Source organism: Acyrthosiphon pisum, chromosome A1 (assembly GCF_005508785.2).
Source record: "Acyrthosiphon pisum isolate AL4f chromosome A1, pea_aphid_22Mar2018_4r6ur, whole genome shotgun sequence".
In the NCBI taxonomy this organism is placed as follows: domain Eukaryota; kingdom Metazoa; phylum Arthropoda; class Insecta; order Hemiptera; family Aphididae; genus Acyrthosiphon; species Acyrthosiphon pisum.
Window position 1 is genome coordinate 25,349,593 of NC_042494.1, and position 15,788 is coordinate 25,365,380.

At 26.1% G+C, this 15,788-nt stretch overlaps 2 protein-coding genes across 2 annotated transcripts in view; one reads left to right on the top strand and one right to left on the bottom strand.

Annotated features, from left to right (window-relative positions):
* Window positions 1-15,788, bottom strand: part of LOC100167230 (glycosyltransferase 25 family member) — a 121,715-nt gene that overhangs the window by 34,995 nt on the left and 70,932 nt on the right. The gene's annotated exons all lie outside the window — the stretch shown is intronic.
* The window catches only part of LOC100569771 (trace amine-associated receptor 3-like), an 83,049-nt gene continuing 67,387 nt past the window's right edge, over window positions 127-15,788 (top strand). The window contains exon 1 of the mRNA XM_029486845.1: window positions 127-407. The gene's annotated coding sequence lies outside the window, so the exon portion shown is untranslated. The remainder of the gene's footprint in view (window positions 408-15,788) is intronic.

Below are 15,788 nucleotides of genomic sequence, written 5' to 3' on the forward strand. Positions count from 1 at the left end.
AACAAAATTAGTAAAAAAATTAACCGTTTGACAACACATTCATACTATATTAGACAAACATAATCAAAACTCAGAAAAATCTATCACTAGTACATTTTCTACATAATTTTTATATTTTACCAACGGTTAGCTTAAAGCGCGTCATGAAAATTACAAGCTTTTGAGGGCGCATCGGTACGGAAAACCGCCGCAACAGTAGATTTCGTAACAGTACGGTAGTACACCTCGTCGACAAACGTAGTCGAATCGTATGTATCACACTTAGGTACCTAATTTATTTTAATTTGTTTGCTAGCAGTAGAAACAAAAACATCAAAAAGAAACTAAATTCATTCGATCGAATTATTACGCGACGAAAAGTTTCAATGCAACGCTCTTCGAAAGCATAACATAAAAAAAACGACAAGGTAAAAAAAAAATATTCAAGTATTTATTTTTGATTTGCTGTTAAAACATCATAATATTTGGACCTGATATTAATTATCTACAGGGATTTATAGTCAGAAATGTCGCTTTTTACGATTAAAAACCACTAGCTCTATACATATTATACAAATATTTTTAAACAAAAGTTGAATTAATTTTTATTTTTAACGAAAAAGATTTTGAAACATTTATAAACTGTATATTTCAAAATTTAAATTGAACATTTCAATAAAAAAAAATTATGCGTTAGTTATCATTTAACAAGCAAATAAAAATTGTACACGAAAAATTATATTTTTCTTAGAATTAACGTATTTCTAGTGAACAGTAGACAAATAATACACATTAATATTTTTAACTGTACCTATATTTATAAATGGATTTTCTTGAAACTAAGTTTAATTATAATTTTTCACCGTAAACGAATACAATTTAATAATATAAATTAAAAAGTAAATTAAGTAATTAAGTACATTAAGTTCCTCCTTCCAAAAATTAAAATCTGATTGTTATCATATACTTTGTATTAGAATCTTAATAATTTAAAAAATAATAATAAAATATCAGAATTTAATACTTTATTTGTTAAGTAATATTTTTCTATTCTAATTTATATCATAGTTCATGTATTATCAAATTCACTAAAATATATGATACAATAAAAATGAAATTATCATCTAAAAATAAATACTAAAATGAAATATTTTTTAATTGATTCAAAATCTACTATAAATTTCAACCATGTTCAATTTTATATTTTAAATAAAATATCTCTTTATGCAAAAATTGCAATGAAATTACACATCAACACATCCGAACTCATATTTGAAAATTCGCTATTATTGTATAAATTAAACAATGAAAATTGAATTGCAAATTAATTTTTCTTGCGTACAGTTTAAAATTTAAATAATTTACGATTAAAGTTTCTTATCAAATTAAGTTATTTTTTTAAAAAAACATAAATATAAAGTAAATATTGGGACAGCTTTATGTAATATTTCAGAAAGTTAATAGAAGCATTCTAAAATAACCAAATTTAACATTTAAAATTGTTCAATATTTAACTTTAAGAATTGGCAAGACCAATATTATTTTTTTGAATACAAAAACAAAATGCACTACATGTCAGGGTTGGTTCTAAGGAAAGTGATTATTCATAATGACGAGTTTTTTTATTTACCTGTGATCATTGTTTTTGGTAAAAAGGTGGTTTCAAAAGTTTTATGTGAGCTTTACGATTGGAATAGTTATCAATTGGATACATTATAGAGGTTATATTTGAACTTTTGATTAGTTTTTCTTAAGAGCAAGAAAAAATATCGAAAAATTGCAAAAGCTGGTTAAGATTATTGTATGCCAATTTTTAAGAAAATTAATTTTATTATAATTAAAAAATAATAATCATAAAACTAGAACTTTCGCAGTTTTTCCAACAACTAGCTTTGATAATATATACACATTCATTTTTGGTTAAACATCAACTATTTATGTTTAACAAAGCATTTTCAAAAATGTATGTTTTTTTTTTCATTCCTTTGTTTATGAATTTAAAATATTTACATAATACCTATTTCTATATAGTCTGACTAGCTTTAATGAAAAGATTAACCTACGATAGATAGAAAACACTTGAAAAATTTCATCGATATTTGTATAGATATTTTTATTCTTAGTAAAAAGAAAGTATTTAGTAAAGTTACAATGATATCACAAAAAAAATGTAGGTACACTATTATTATTGATAGCATTAGATAAAATTTGTAATTTTAAGTACGTATAATACAATTCTAACAAATTATATTTTAATAATTGCTAAACATGTGTGTAAGTGCAGTAATTCTTTCTTCTTGAGATGTTCAAAAATTCTTTGAAAACTACAGTAACCTATCTTCACAATCGTTGTCTTACATGCGTACGTCGCATTTGAACGTACCTACTCAATAATACACATCTATCCTGTGCTGATGTTAAAGAAGAGGGACAATTTCTCAATATCTAACTGATCTCTGAATCCTTTCTTGGATTATATTTAATCTTTAAAAGATATAATATTATAATATGTAATTTCAACTATATTATAAGTCATATTATTAATATAATTTAAGTAAATAATATGTAAAAATAGTTAGTTGGTAATTGAAAATAACTTTTCAAAATAATAAATAGTTCAATTAATATATTTACCTATTAATAAATTTAAATAATCCTCGGCAATAGTGACCGATATTGGTTTTTAAATTACCAAGTATGTTATTATTCTGCAAGGCTGAAATAAATATTTCTACTTAACACTCCAAATTGTAAATTAAAAATCAATTATTAATTGTTTAGTGTTCTATTTTCTAATATTATTATCTTCAATAACGTGAAATTATGAACCATTTAATTTTAATAGTTATAGATTGCTGTAACTTTTACATATGAAAAACAACTTTTGACACACAAAATAATTATTACCCTTTGGTTTTATTAAGTTCACTTCTAAATTACACAAAATTACACTACCTAGTCAAATAAAAATAAAAACACTAGAATTCATACCATTAAATTATCTGTAATATTATTAGAAATTAAATCGTAAACAATATAATAATATTATAGTTTAAATAATATTATACACCTAATGTTTAAGGTTTAACTAAAGTAATTTAAACACAATGTATCTTCGAGAACAATGGAATGCAGAACAATAAATTAAGTTAAAATATATTAATAATAATATTTTTCTGATAAGTATTTGGTAAAAATAAATAGTATGATAAAATTAATTTAAAGAGTTCTAAACCGATCAAATATTATTAATAAACCCATCTTACTTCTTTAAACAATTATTAAAGTATCATCGATTTACATATAACAGAGATATTTTGTAATTATTCATTAGGTATTGGTTTTACACACCGATAAGCTAAAATTGTTTTAATTTTGGTACCTACCCGAGAATAAAATACGTTTTGATATCAACCCTATAAAATAACTATGGTTTATTTGACAAAACACTATATTATAGGTAATAAATTATGCATAGTAGATAATAATAATATTATAGTATTATAATAATATAATATTTCCCACGACCACGGTATATTTCTTCGAATTTATTTTTTCATTAACTATTTCGGTAATATAGAATTTTCATCGGACATTACAAAACCATTTATACACCACCTATCAAACATTTTATTGATTATATTGGCCTCTCCAGACAAATGCGGACAGGTTGGTGGCGATCAAATCTATAAGTGCATAGTAGGTATAGGTAATTTGTATCTTTCTTAAGGGAACTTGTCAACACTTTAGCGGCTCTTATCATAAGAGCACCTGAAGTGGTAAAACAGAATAGTTAGGTATAATTTATTCACACTTGTAGTTTGCCAAACTTAACACGATAACATGTAGGGTAATTTGTAGATATACGCTGTGAAGTCACGCACAATGACAGTTGTACTTGTATAATACGTGTATACATTGGAAACAGACAGTTTATTGTGTACACCTATTATGCTCATTGATCATAACAACATCCATCTCAATAAATCTCGTTTGCATTTATATAATACGTATTATATATTTTGTGCGGATGATTAAAAAAAATAAAAATATATATCAAGATAAGATTAATGGGAAAAAAGTTTTGCTATTTAATAATTTATAACAAAAGAATTATTATGAAAAAATTACCATTGTTCTAGATAAAATAAAATAAAACAAAATTAGTGCAGTTTATTTTATTAAAATATCAAATTATTACTTATCAAGTAAAACTACAAATAAAATAAATATCTGTAAATATTTAAATGTTTTGATTTAACTATCCCCACAAGTAAATAATACTTAGCCACGTAGGTATCACTTATCGTATGAAAATCCTGTTTTCTTTTTGTTCTCTTAATGCGTTGTAGCAAGCATGATGCATATTTTGTTATAATAAAATTAAAACGTTACATTGTAATTATTAGGTAAGATCATACGATCATAAATCTTACAACTGGCCTTTAATTAATAACATTAACATAAACAACCCCTTCTTTTTTAATGCTCAATTTTATGAAACAGTTGCAATACACGTGTGCTTAAAATGTAATACAAATATACCATGTTTTATATTGATAAAACAAAATTTATTTTATACATATTATTATATCACCAGCAGACACAGATCCGCCTTATGGTTTGAAGCTGTAAGTTTAATAAAAAAAAAAAATCAATATAATATAATATACAATATTTTAATATAATTTAATATTATTAATCATTCTCAGTGACCGTAGACTTTATATAGAAAAAGCTTAAGCTACATATATAATTGTGTATATGAAATAATATTTTCTATTCTTTATTCTTTATCCTCGTCGTAGTCCTTTTCTTCTTATTCCATTACATATTTTTTTAATTCTAATATCCGTTTCAAATAAATTCTCCAACACATTATTATACCATAGTCTAACCATTGGCAATATTCATTAGACTTTGACGTCAAGATCGACAACGATCCAAAAGTCCAAAGCTTTACTGTTTATTTTATAACCAAATCATGTACAATAATTGCTTGCATGACCTATTCCTTTCTTTACCACTTGACCCTAAAAGCTTATGGTATAACAGAGTGTAATTTAATTTTCTCGGAAGCTTTTAATATGATTTTATTTTAAAACATGGATAACTTCAACAAGTCAAATGCCACGCCAACTGTGCCAGCATATGCAACTGATTACGGAAAGTTTTTCATGCTTTTGAATGGCGAGTAGAGTTGTAATTTAAATTTATAATTGTTGATATGACCATACAAGAGTTTAGAGCAATAGTCAAACACCGGTAGGTGATAAGTGATAACCAGTAAGAGATATTCAATACGACATTAAAAGAATATTTACTAAAAGAAAAAATCAAATAATTTTATTTTTTTACTGTTTATAATAAGAAATTTTTTTATTCAATAAACTACAATCTTATTACCCTATTTGTATGCCTATAAACTATGTCAATAATATTTGATAATATAATAGTTTATAATTAGTAATACTTACCTAAAACTATAATTATTTTATTTTATATTTACGAAATAATTGGAAATAATTGGAAATTAGCAAATATATATATAATACTATCAAAATACAAAAAAATAAGCTAGTGACGTCGAGGCGTATATAACGAAAAAATTAATATCAAAAGAACGGCTTCAAACAATATAGACAAAGTAAATTTAAAATAAAAATGATATTGATTTGTAAATCAATTTAATCTGTATAAACTAGTTGAATCCTTTACCCATGGCGTGTCTCAAGGGGAATTGTGTCAAATGCAGAATTCACAAAAATAGGATTCGGTATTATTGGTAAAATATTTTAAAGAATTGTTCGTACAATTTCACTGACATTTACAATCATTACCTGTTGATAGGTAGTATCATTGACAAAATAAAATTAACATTATTTTATCAATACTTTAAAGATGAAGTGATGATAAGTATAAATTTTTGTTTGGCCAGCAATGTTTAACAAGATTTAAGGCATTCAATTTACTGTTTTTATACAAAAAAGGGGTTTTACTTTGAAAATTCATAAACAAAAAATTAATTTTATATCATTTTATTTTATTTCTTACTTTATGTGTGTATTCGATATCAGTATTTTAAAGGGCGGGTAAATTTCAACTTACGCATTCACAATCCTAAATGCAGCATAAAATCCACCTTGTTTTTAAGACAAAATAAACTGACAATGGTCCATTATATACTACATTGTCTTCTCCAATATTAGAATATGTTACACAAACAATAGGTATTAAAAATGATTAAAACATTATTACACTAACACACTTTCCTCCAGAACAAGTATTAAATATATTGTATATAACAATGATAGTAAGTAATAACAATATAATAGAAAATAATACCAAATCCACGGCTATATTTAGATCCATGCTTTTAGAAACCACGTATGAGAATTAAACAAATTCATGAAACCTTGAGATAAAATTTAATCCACCTTCACACGCCAAATACGAGAAATCAAATTTTAAAAAAACAAAACTTATTTTAGGTGAACAAGTTACAATTATACTGATAAATAATAATTTATAATATTATTAGATTGCGCTTAATTAGATTTCAATAATATATAAAACTTGTCATATAATATATTGTACCTATTTGTCATAAGTTTATTATAAAGATAAAACATTATATTTTTTAATTGTGTATTATAATTTATAATCAAATTTGTCAATACATGTAAAAAAAAGTTTGAAAAAATATTTTTTCATTTATTCCAGCAATTAAGGGAATATTTAACTAAGCGAAAGTGTGCGTAAGAACTTACATAGTTCTTAAATTGTTTTAAATTTAAATAAGCTCAAGGTCCTGAAGGGATGTGTTTATTCTTCGAAAGTTTTTTTTATATGATTAATTCGGGAGCTTTCAAATGCCGTCACCGTATATATCTACACCACGTTTGGTAAAAATCGACTTTTTAATTTTTTACATTTTGAATTTATATTAAATATTATGTGAGTTAAATGAAAAATAATATCTTTCTTGATATTATTAAATTATTTTTCGACGTTTCTTAAGTATACGTGTTGGTCCACATTTTATACTTTAGATACCTACACCTACACCTTTATTCTTTACAAATAATCTCGAATATCATTTAGTACCATACTAAATATTTTATATCATTAATACAGACAGTATTCCATGCGTGTGAATCATATGAGATACTTAATTGATCTTTCAAATTAAGATCCTTTTAGTAAATTACTAAAAAAACCTATTTTTTTTGTGATGTAAAATCAAACGGAAGTACTTACGAAGCATCAAAGAGGTATTCATTACCACGTTTTATTAATTATAATGTCCGTACAACATATCGATAAATCAGATCTTAGGTAATATATTTTTTTTTATTATAATTACATATTTTAGTGTTTTTTTTTATATTATAAAATATTTTAAAATACTATGTAATTTATTTCCCTAATCATATTTTTTATAATTTTTTTTCAAATAAACATTAAAAAGAAAAGTGAATATTTCCTTAATGTGAAATGAACTAATTTCTTTAACCATTTAATAGAACACATATCGTACGATAGATTTGGTACATTAGTTTCCTCGCTTTTTTGTAGGCTTAACGACTCAACACGGTTAAACTCACTTATTGTCTATTGATGAATCCATTCTACTAACTGCTCCAAAATGATTTTTTTGTGTTAATCAATTCATAATAAAAATGAACATTAGTAGCATTTTAGAGGTTAGGATAAATATGGCCTATAAGGTTTGGTGGCTTGTGAGGAAAAACAGCTCCACTGAGACACTGCTATGGTGGGGTTTTAGTGTTATATTAGTTAGTTGGTTATATAGTAGTTATGTATTATACATTTTAATTCAAAAGCTATGAAGAATAAAACTAAAAAGGTAATAGTGTTTTCAAGAACTTTTCAAAATTTATACTTAAGTTAGCTAGTAAAAACAAACAAAAAAATTGTAAGCAAACATCAAATAATTCTTCCTTCAAAAGGAAAATCACAGGTCTTCCGGCGTATAAGTTTTCGATAAATTTTACAATTTCCTGGAAAACTGCCGTGAAATGAAAACAATTACCTGCGTAAAGTACCATCTGTGAACGACTTTCAACATATCGATAAGTCATATCAAACTTTTCAGCACTTGAGCACATTTTCTACTCGAAAAACATTAAAATAATATTATATTGAAATAAAACCATTATTAAACCCAATAGATAATACAACAAATATTACGTTGTAGACGATATAATATTTAATAAGTTAACAATTTAAGTTATATGTAGACCAAATGCATACTTATATATTTTATTATTACTAGTAATGTGCATGTGTATTTTTCACAATTTCTTTAGAAATATTAAAAATAAATAATCTCAAAAAGTTTAAAATTATAACGGAAAAAACATAAACAAAACATTCAAAATCATAAAAACTTTAAAATTTATTTACACAGTATGACACCAGATTGAAAATACTATATATTATGATAATAATAATTTTGAAAACAATACAGTTCAAATCAAGAATTTTAAACTAATATTTATCCATATTTGTTTATATTATTGATTAAAATATCTAAGAAAACATTTTATGTTTATTTAAAAAAGATAAATGCTGAAACAAAATTTAATATATGATGTACTAATATATACGAATTAATTCGATAAATGTGCAACCGTCGACTAAAGTTATATGTAGTTTGTAGATGAGACAACTCATTAAATAGATACAATTAATACAGTTTATAATAATAGTAGTTGAAACAGACAAAACTAGGACTTGATAATAATATTTACATTTCTGTAAATACTGTCTGATAATAGACCACTATAGCTATGCCGTATGGTAATTTTGCAAAATTAAAGATTTGATTTTCCGATTAGGTTGAAATAATATTTTATTGTCCACAGAAAATAAACGATGATTGTTTAAGCCTCAAACTTTAAGATATAAAATATTTTCAATGCTTAAGATCCTACAATTTAAATCCCTTGAATAAATGTTCAACTGTTGTATGAAATATGATCCTCATCCCCCTTTACAAAAAACTGAGAAATCCTTCCAAAAACACAATTCAAAAAAACTACTTATTTATAAAAATAAATCACAAGTTATAAATTAGAATATTAAATTTTACGTATAATACGTTTATATACGCTTGGAGAGTTTGTTTACTGTATACGTGATGTAGGTATATTATATTTCGTAATAGTCGTATCTGTGATCTTAAAATAAAATTATACATCATAAAATACGAATACCCTTACTTATAAAAGACCTTGTTATAGAATGTTACCAGTAAGACTTCTTGCAATTTATACGGATTAAAAATCACAATTCCTGTGGTGATACGCCAAAAGAAATTAAGACGGACGACAGACTTATCGACATATTTCGTAGTACCGCAACACCAGCAGACACCACCTACACTCCATATAGTTTTTCAAATAATAATCAATCATACGCCAAAATCCACGCGCAACTCTCCACCACCCCACCCACCAAACGCAACCTATCGCTGTTTTCCCGAATTCTTACGATAATTCTTGATGTCCGTCGCGATTTAACACGAGTGTTGTTGTTTAAGTCTCACGTATCACGACGTTCATCAGTTACTAGCTACGTCTTTAAAACATTTTCGGTCGTTTTTCTTCCCGGGGACACGGTGTAGTCGCGTGTTATAGGACTTTGGTTTTAAACATATTAATATACATTATATAGTAGTCTCTAGCCAGCGCTTTGTCACCACTGGCGAGACTTGGAAATCGTTTATGTACAACATCGAATAATAATCAATCAAACGCCAAAAGGCAAGCGCATATCTTTACCACCCCACGCAAATCAAGCTTAACACCACCATTAAAACGTCTCATCGAAATTTTACCCGAACTCCTACGCTGAATCATAACGTCCGTCGCAGTGTGGCACGAGTGATCCGTTCAAAAAATTCGCGCGTCACCGTTTATATCGATACTCAATACCTATATACAGCAACATTAACACGTCTTTAAAACGGTTTTGGTCGTTTTGCATATCCCAGAACCACGGTTTAGTATAGCGTATAAAACTTTGGTTATAAACATACATTACAGGGCGTAGTCGCAACTGACGACTTTGAAATCGTTTGTCTGCTATATATAATATAATATATTATACGCATTACCACACCTCGCCGAATATGTATAATATATAAAATATATACATGTATGATATGACCTCGGGGACCTATTTAAAATATTCTCATCGCTAAGGCCCAGCGCCGCACGGTCCGGCAGGCAAACGTGACGTTCAACTTTTCGTTTTTCGAAATTAAACAAAAATAAAATTTTAATTTTACGCGTATATATATGGTAACATTTACATACGTATACATTGTCATTCGCATTGCATTGTGCACGTAAAAAACTAACATATTACAATAATTGCGTTGAATTTATTAATTATTTATTATATTTCCGTCACTCCGAAAATTGCGTTTGACAATACTGTCTCGGTAGGAACGCAAATCACGGGGCGCAATTTACGGGACGTCGATAAATTAATGTGTCAGTACTGACGTTTATGGTTAGGAAAATATTTTATTTGTAGGTACCTTATATATAATAAACGCGTACCTATGACTTAAATCGAATTTCGATCACTCGTCCATAATCTTAATGATTACCCTGTAAAAATGTGTATATATAATATTATGTGTTATTATATAATTTAATGTATAATATGTTTTATAAGTGAACGAGCACGTGAAATGAAAATGAAATAAATCCCACACACACTTGAACGTAGTAAACCTCCTACTAGTGCGGAATAAATCGCTTGGGATTGTTTTTTTATTCCTCGCCCGCTGTCACCTTCATATGGATGAATGTCTACAACCACATATATAACCGTCTACTGCAGAAACTCGTGTGTGCGAATTTATTCATTAAAATGAATTCAAGTTAATCGTCGAGTTCAATTCCATGATATATAATTTATAATATATAAACACGAGTACTATATATTTAGGAAAATATATATATATATATATATATAAAATATACAATTTACAAACCGTTTATGGTTTTGGATCGTTTCCATAGGTGGAAACCTAGTCTCAGCTGACCCACGACGGTGAATTAAATTGTACGGTCATATACGTTTTAATCGTTCTTGTTTTTTATTTTTTGACTTGGGTTTATTTCTCGAAAAACTGAGTTATACTTTTCCCACTTATTATTCGGTGGTACATCGCGCGTACAATCCAAATATATCCCATTAAATTCAGAAAACTATGTACGCAATGAAAAAAACATGACCTTGAACCCTTTACGCGAATACACATAATATAAACGCATTATTCCGAACGATAAATAGTGGTTAGGTCTTAAGTACCACATACATTTTAATTTAACTGTTCTGTTAGTAATTATTTATTTATGAATGTAAGATATACTAAAATTTTTTTATAAAAAAATAAAAATCATACTCAGTTACCAACAATTACATTAAATCTTTAAAATAGATATATTATAATAATACATTATTAATTTCCACTCATGGGATGCACAGAAAACACCCATGACATTGATGTAGCTAAATTGCCTATCCACAAAGCCGTGTTACCACAATTTTATTATTTAAACGTAAAAAAAAATTTCTGATAATAGTAACCGAAAACTTGACCTAATGATAGTAAACATTTGAATTGAACTTAGCGAAATTATGAATTGTTGCACAGAAAATCTGTTTGTTATAATTGTTGTACTACGTGATTATTGTACTCAAAATACACAAAACTACATATTTCACAAAATTAGTTAGATAAAAAAAAATGCAAAACATAAAAATGCTTTTATAAAAAAATGTATTTTACATTCGCTAAAATATTTATTCTCAGTGTAAAATTGTGATAATTAAAATATACATTGATACACTATATGAAGTCTATTTCAAAACTCACAAAAGAACCTCCCAGTGGTTTTAAAATTATTTTACTTTGTAAATGTATAGGTAGATACTTCTAACAAATACGTATATTTAAATTCTATCCTTTGGAACTATATATTTAAACCCAAAGATAATTAAATGTAAACGTTTTTATAACTAAATTCAATCGATGTCATCGATACAATAATTCAACAGGACTAAGTGTACATATTATTATAGATATACAATAACACCATAATTCACAAACAATAGTTGAATTATGACTGACTAATTACTGACTTTTTGCGTATACGACGTTAAATATTTATATACATTATACATACACCTGTTATACTGATAATATTATAAACAGACAACAATAATATTAAATTGTTGAATAATAAAAAAAAAAACGTACAGACATAAATGATTTTATTTCATCAATTCTGAGTTTAAACACTTGTTTTCAGTATGTGCAAATATTTGAAACCAATTAGTATATATACTATATCATCATTAAATTAAAATGTATGGTTTTATTTTTAAACTATTGGATTTCATATCGAAGAATTCATAACATACACAGATTTACATGTTTTTTCATTTACATTTTTGGTTTTATTATAACTATAAATTAACAATAATATTGATAACTGTATAACAAAATGCCTCTTCAAAGTTATTAGTACCTCATTCATGATAAAATATGTTAATTTTATTATTGACCATAAAATGTCTCCTAGCTTTCAAAAAATATCCTTTTGTTTTTTTCTTTAATTTACTTTTTTTGTATTACGTCTATTATCGTAGTAGCCTTTTAAGTTGGAAACTTTTTAAATTTTTTTAAAAAAGCGAGATTTACTGCACCAACATCTTGTTTGGTTCTATTATTTTTATCAAATAAAGTAAATCAAACAAACATTTTAATAAATTAAATAATATTGTAGATACTTATATATTTTTTATTTAATTAATACTATAGAAAGATGGACGATAAGAATAACATATTATATTATATTTTTTTTTTTTTTTTATTGATCTTAAGCTCGGAAACTATGGCCATTAGCTGTTTTTTTTGTTTGTAGGGGGGAGGAATGGTTGGAACGGTTGGTTGAAATAACACGTTTGTATGTGTGGCAAGGATTTGTAGCTAAAAATCCAGGGTGGTCACCCATCCGGGAGCTAGTAACACCGGCCGATACGTACAATCAGAGCATTTCCGCAGTTGAGTGTACAGACCACGCCACACCGCGCCACAACATATTATATTTTATAACTAAAAATGTTCATTTATAGATGACATATATGTTTAAAATATATGGAAATATTGAATATAAAAGCATAGTTTATAACAAAACAGTTATTTTAAAATACAGTTGTATTAATTATTTATGGTAATTGAAAAACATTTTCATCGCTGTCGTAATTTATATCAATACCGAGAGAAAATAATACAGGTTCAATAAATATTATGTACGTAATAGAAATTATTTATAATTATAATAATACTATATATATGTATACAATTCGAATAGATTTATACACATTTATAGTAACATTTTAAAATAAGGAAACAATAATTTAACATTATTTATCACCATTCCTTCGTTGATTTAAAACTATATGTACTTGTACAGATTTCACCACAGAGTCAATGGCTCGGAGCCAAATGGAGGGAAATTTAGATTTTACCAGGCCGATTATTTTCTACAAAAGCTCTATGCAAAATACATTGTTCAAAAACATATAAACAGTGTTTATTTGACACTATAAATAGAGATAACTATCATTGGTATAGTGCACATTATTTTACAAACATTACATACTGAAATTCAGTAATAAATATTTATTTAACAAACAAATAGATCATCCATCATTTTTATGCACCCTTCAGTTAATTAGTTATAGTCTTTTGTGCAAGTTTTTTTAAGTATTTTTTAAAAACTTAAAATCGCCAAAGAACTTTAATAGTAATTTGCTTATAAAAAAACATACGATATTATTGCGGTAAAAACTTTTACAATAAATAGAAAAAAAGATGCAATTTTTAAAAACCAAAAACTTTTTCTACGTTAAACACTTGAAAACATGAAGCCGAAGAATTATGCTTGCGTTTTCATTTTCTTTTTTTTTTCTTTTACACACTTTTCAACAAAATAGTGTTATTCAAGGAAATAAAACAAAAAAACTATTCAATGCATAAAAAAAACATTTTTTTCCTTATCATAAGAAATTTTGTGAATCCTATTGAAGAATAAAAATATGTCCGATATAAAAGATAAAGTAAAAATACTTATTACTGAGGAAGAATATGCCACGTTGACAACAAGTAACACATTTATAAGCCACAAAGTTGATAATATATTCAAAACTTAATAAAATACATTATTATTGGGTGTTAAACAAAGTATTAGAATTAAATTATTATAATATTACTATCAAGTAATGTGTATATAAACAAATTATAACACAATATTATTACACGTCAAGAATTCTACGTATAAATAATGTTTAAGCATTTTCACTACCAACATGTTTAACTGTACAGTCATTTTATGTTTACATTTACGACTTCACAAATATAAGCATAATTTCGATTAATACCTACACGAGGTATATTATGGTTCCGTGATGGAGTATAATATTATGCACTTTTTTCTTATGTCCATAAAATATAACCACGTTAGCTGTAACAAAAACACTCGCGTTTGGAAAGACTTAACAAGTCACAACACAATAATGAGTTTCACCAACAATAATAATAACTAGAGACCGGATTTTTATGTTTTTACATATCTTTACTGAAAGTATGCAGCTCCAATTGGATAAGCTTCCTCGACGATTCATTTACCTATGAACTGATATACAAATTTTTTTAGCGCATAAAAAAGAATATTTTTAGGTTAAAGATTATTTTGTGTAAAAATGTTTTAGGAATATATTGCCATATTGCGTTCAAATTTGAATATTTTATAAAAATCTAATAGATAGTAAAAAAGGTTTTATTTTTATTATTTAAAACTTGTTATTATTATTATTTTTTGAGTTCATAAGTTTGTGTTACAAGAGTTAAACATAGGTACACCAGTATGGCAGTATACATCATCATATTACAGATTAAATATAACTGTTTTTTTTTTTTTTATTAACTGTTTCTTTTATTTGTTTTTTCAGTGTTTAATACATTTTTATGAAAAAGAATATTTTTACATATAAAACATTATTTTGATGAAATTATAAAACATAGAAGCATCTTATTTTCAAGATTTTAAGCGCATATAAATCCGGTCTCTAATAATAACTAATAATGCAATTAATGTAATGTCATAATCAATTTTGTGTCTATGCTTATTTAAACGATTCCCATTACTATTATTCACTAACAAGTAACAATGTTTGTTCAAGATTAACATACTTTTAGAGTAATAACAGAGGGTAACACTCTTACCAATTTTTAACTTGAACGTAATATATATATTTTTAACACTAAATTATAAAGAGAGTCATATTAAAAAACATACACATAAATATATAATACATATATTTTAATTATATATATATATATCCGAAATCGTATCTGTATAGTTTATGGGTTTAGATTGTTTGACAGATAAACAAGAGTACCTACCTATGTAATATATGATAAGAGATTTCTGAAGTGATTTTGTAAGCGATCAAAATGAACGTGGTGAAAATATGAGGAAGGCATCGCTGTCATGCATATTTAAATAGTCCATGATTGTGTGTTGTAAAATTATGACTATATCGGGTGTCCGCATGAATTATTAAATTACGCGATGTTGTTTTCTGAGTGCTGGTTTTGACGGATACCCTAGTTACAAGATATCGTTTTTCAAAGTTACAAAATATATGTATATAGAATTTTCACTTCGAAATAAACTTGGGGCGCGTTAGACTAA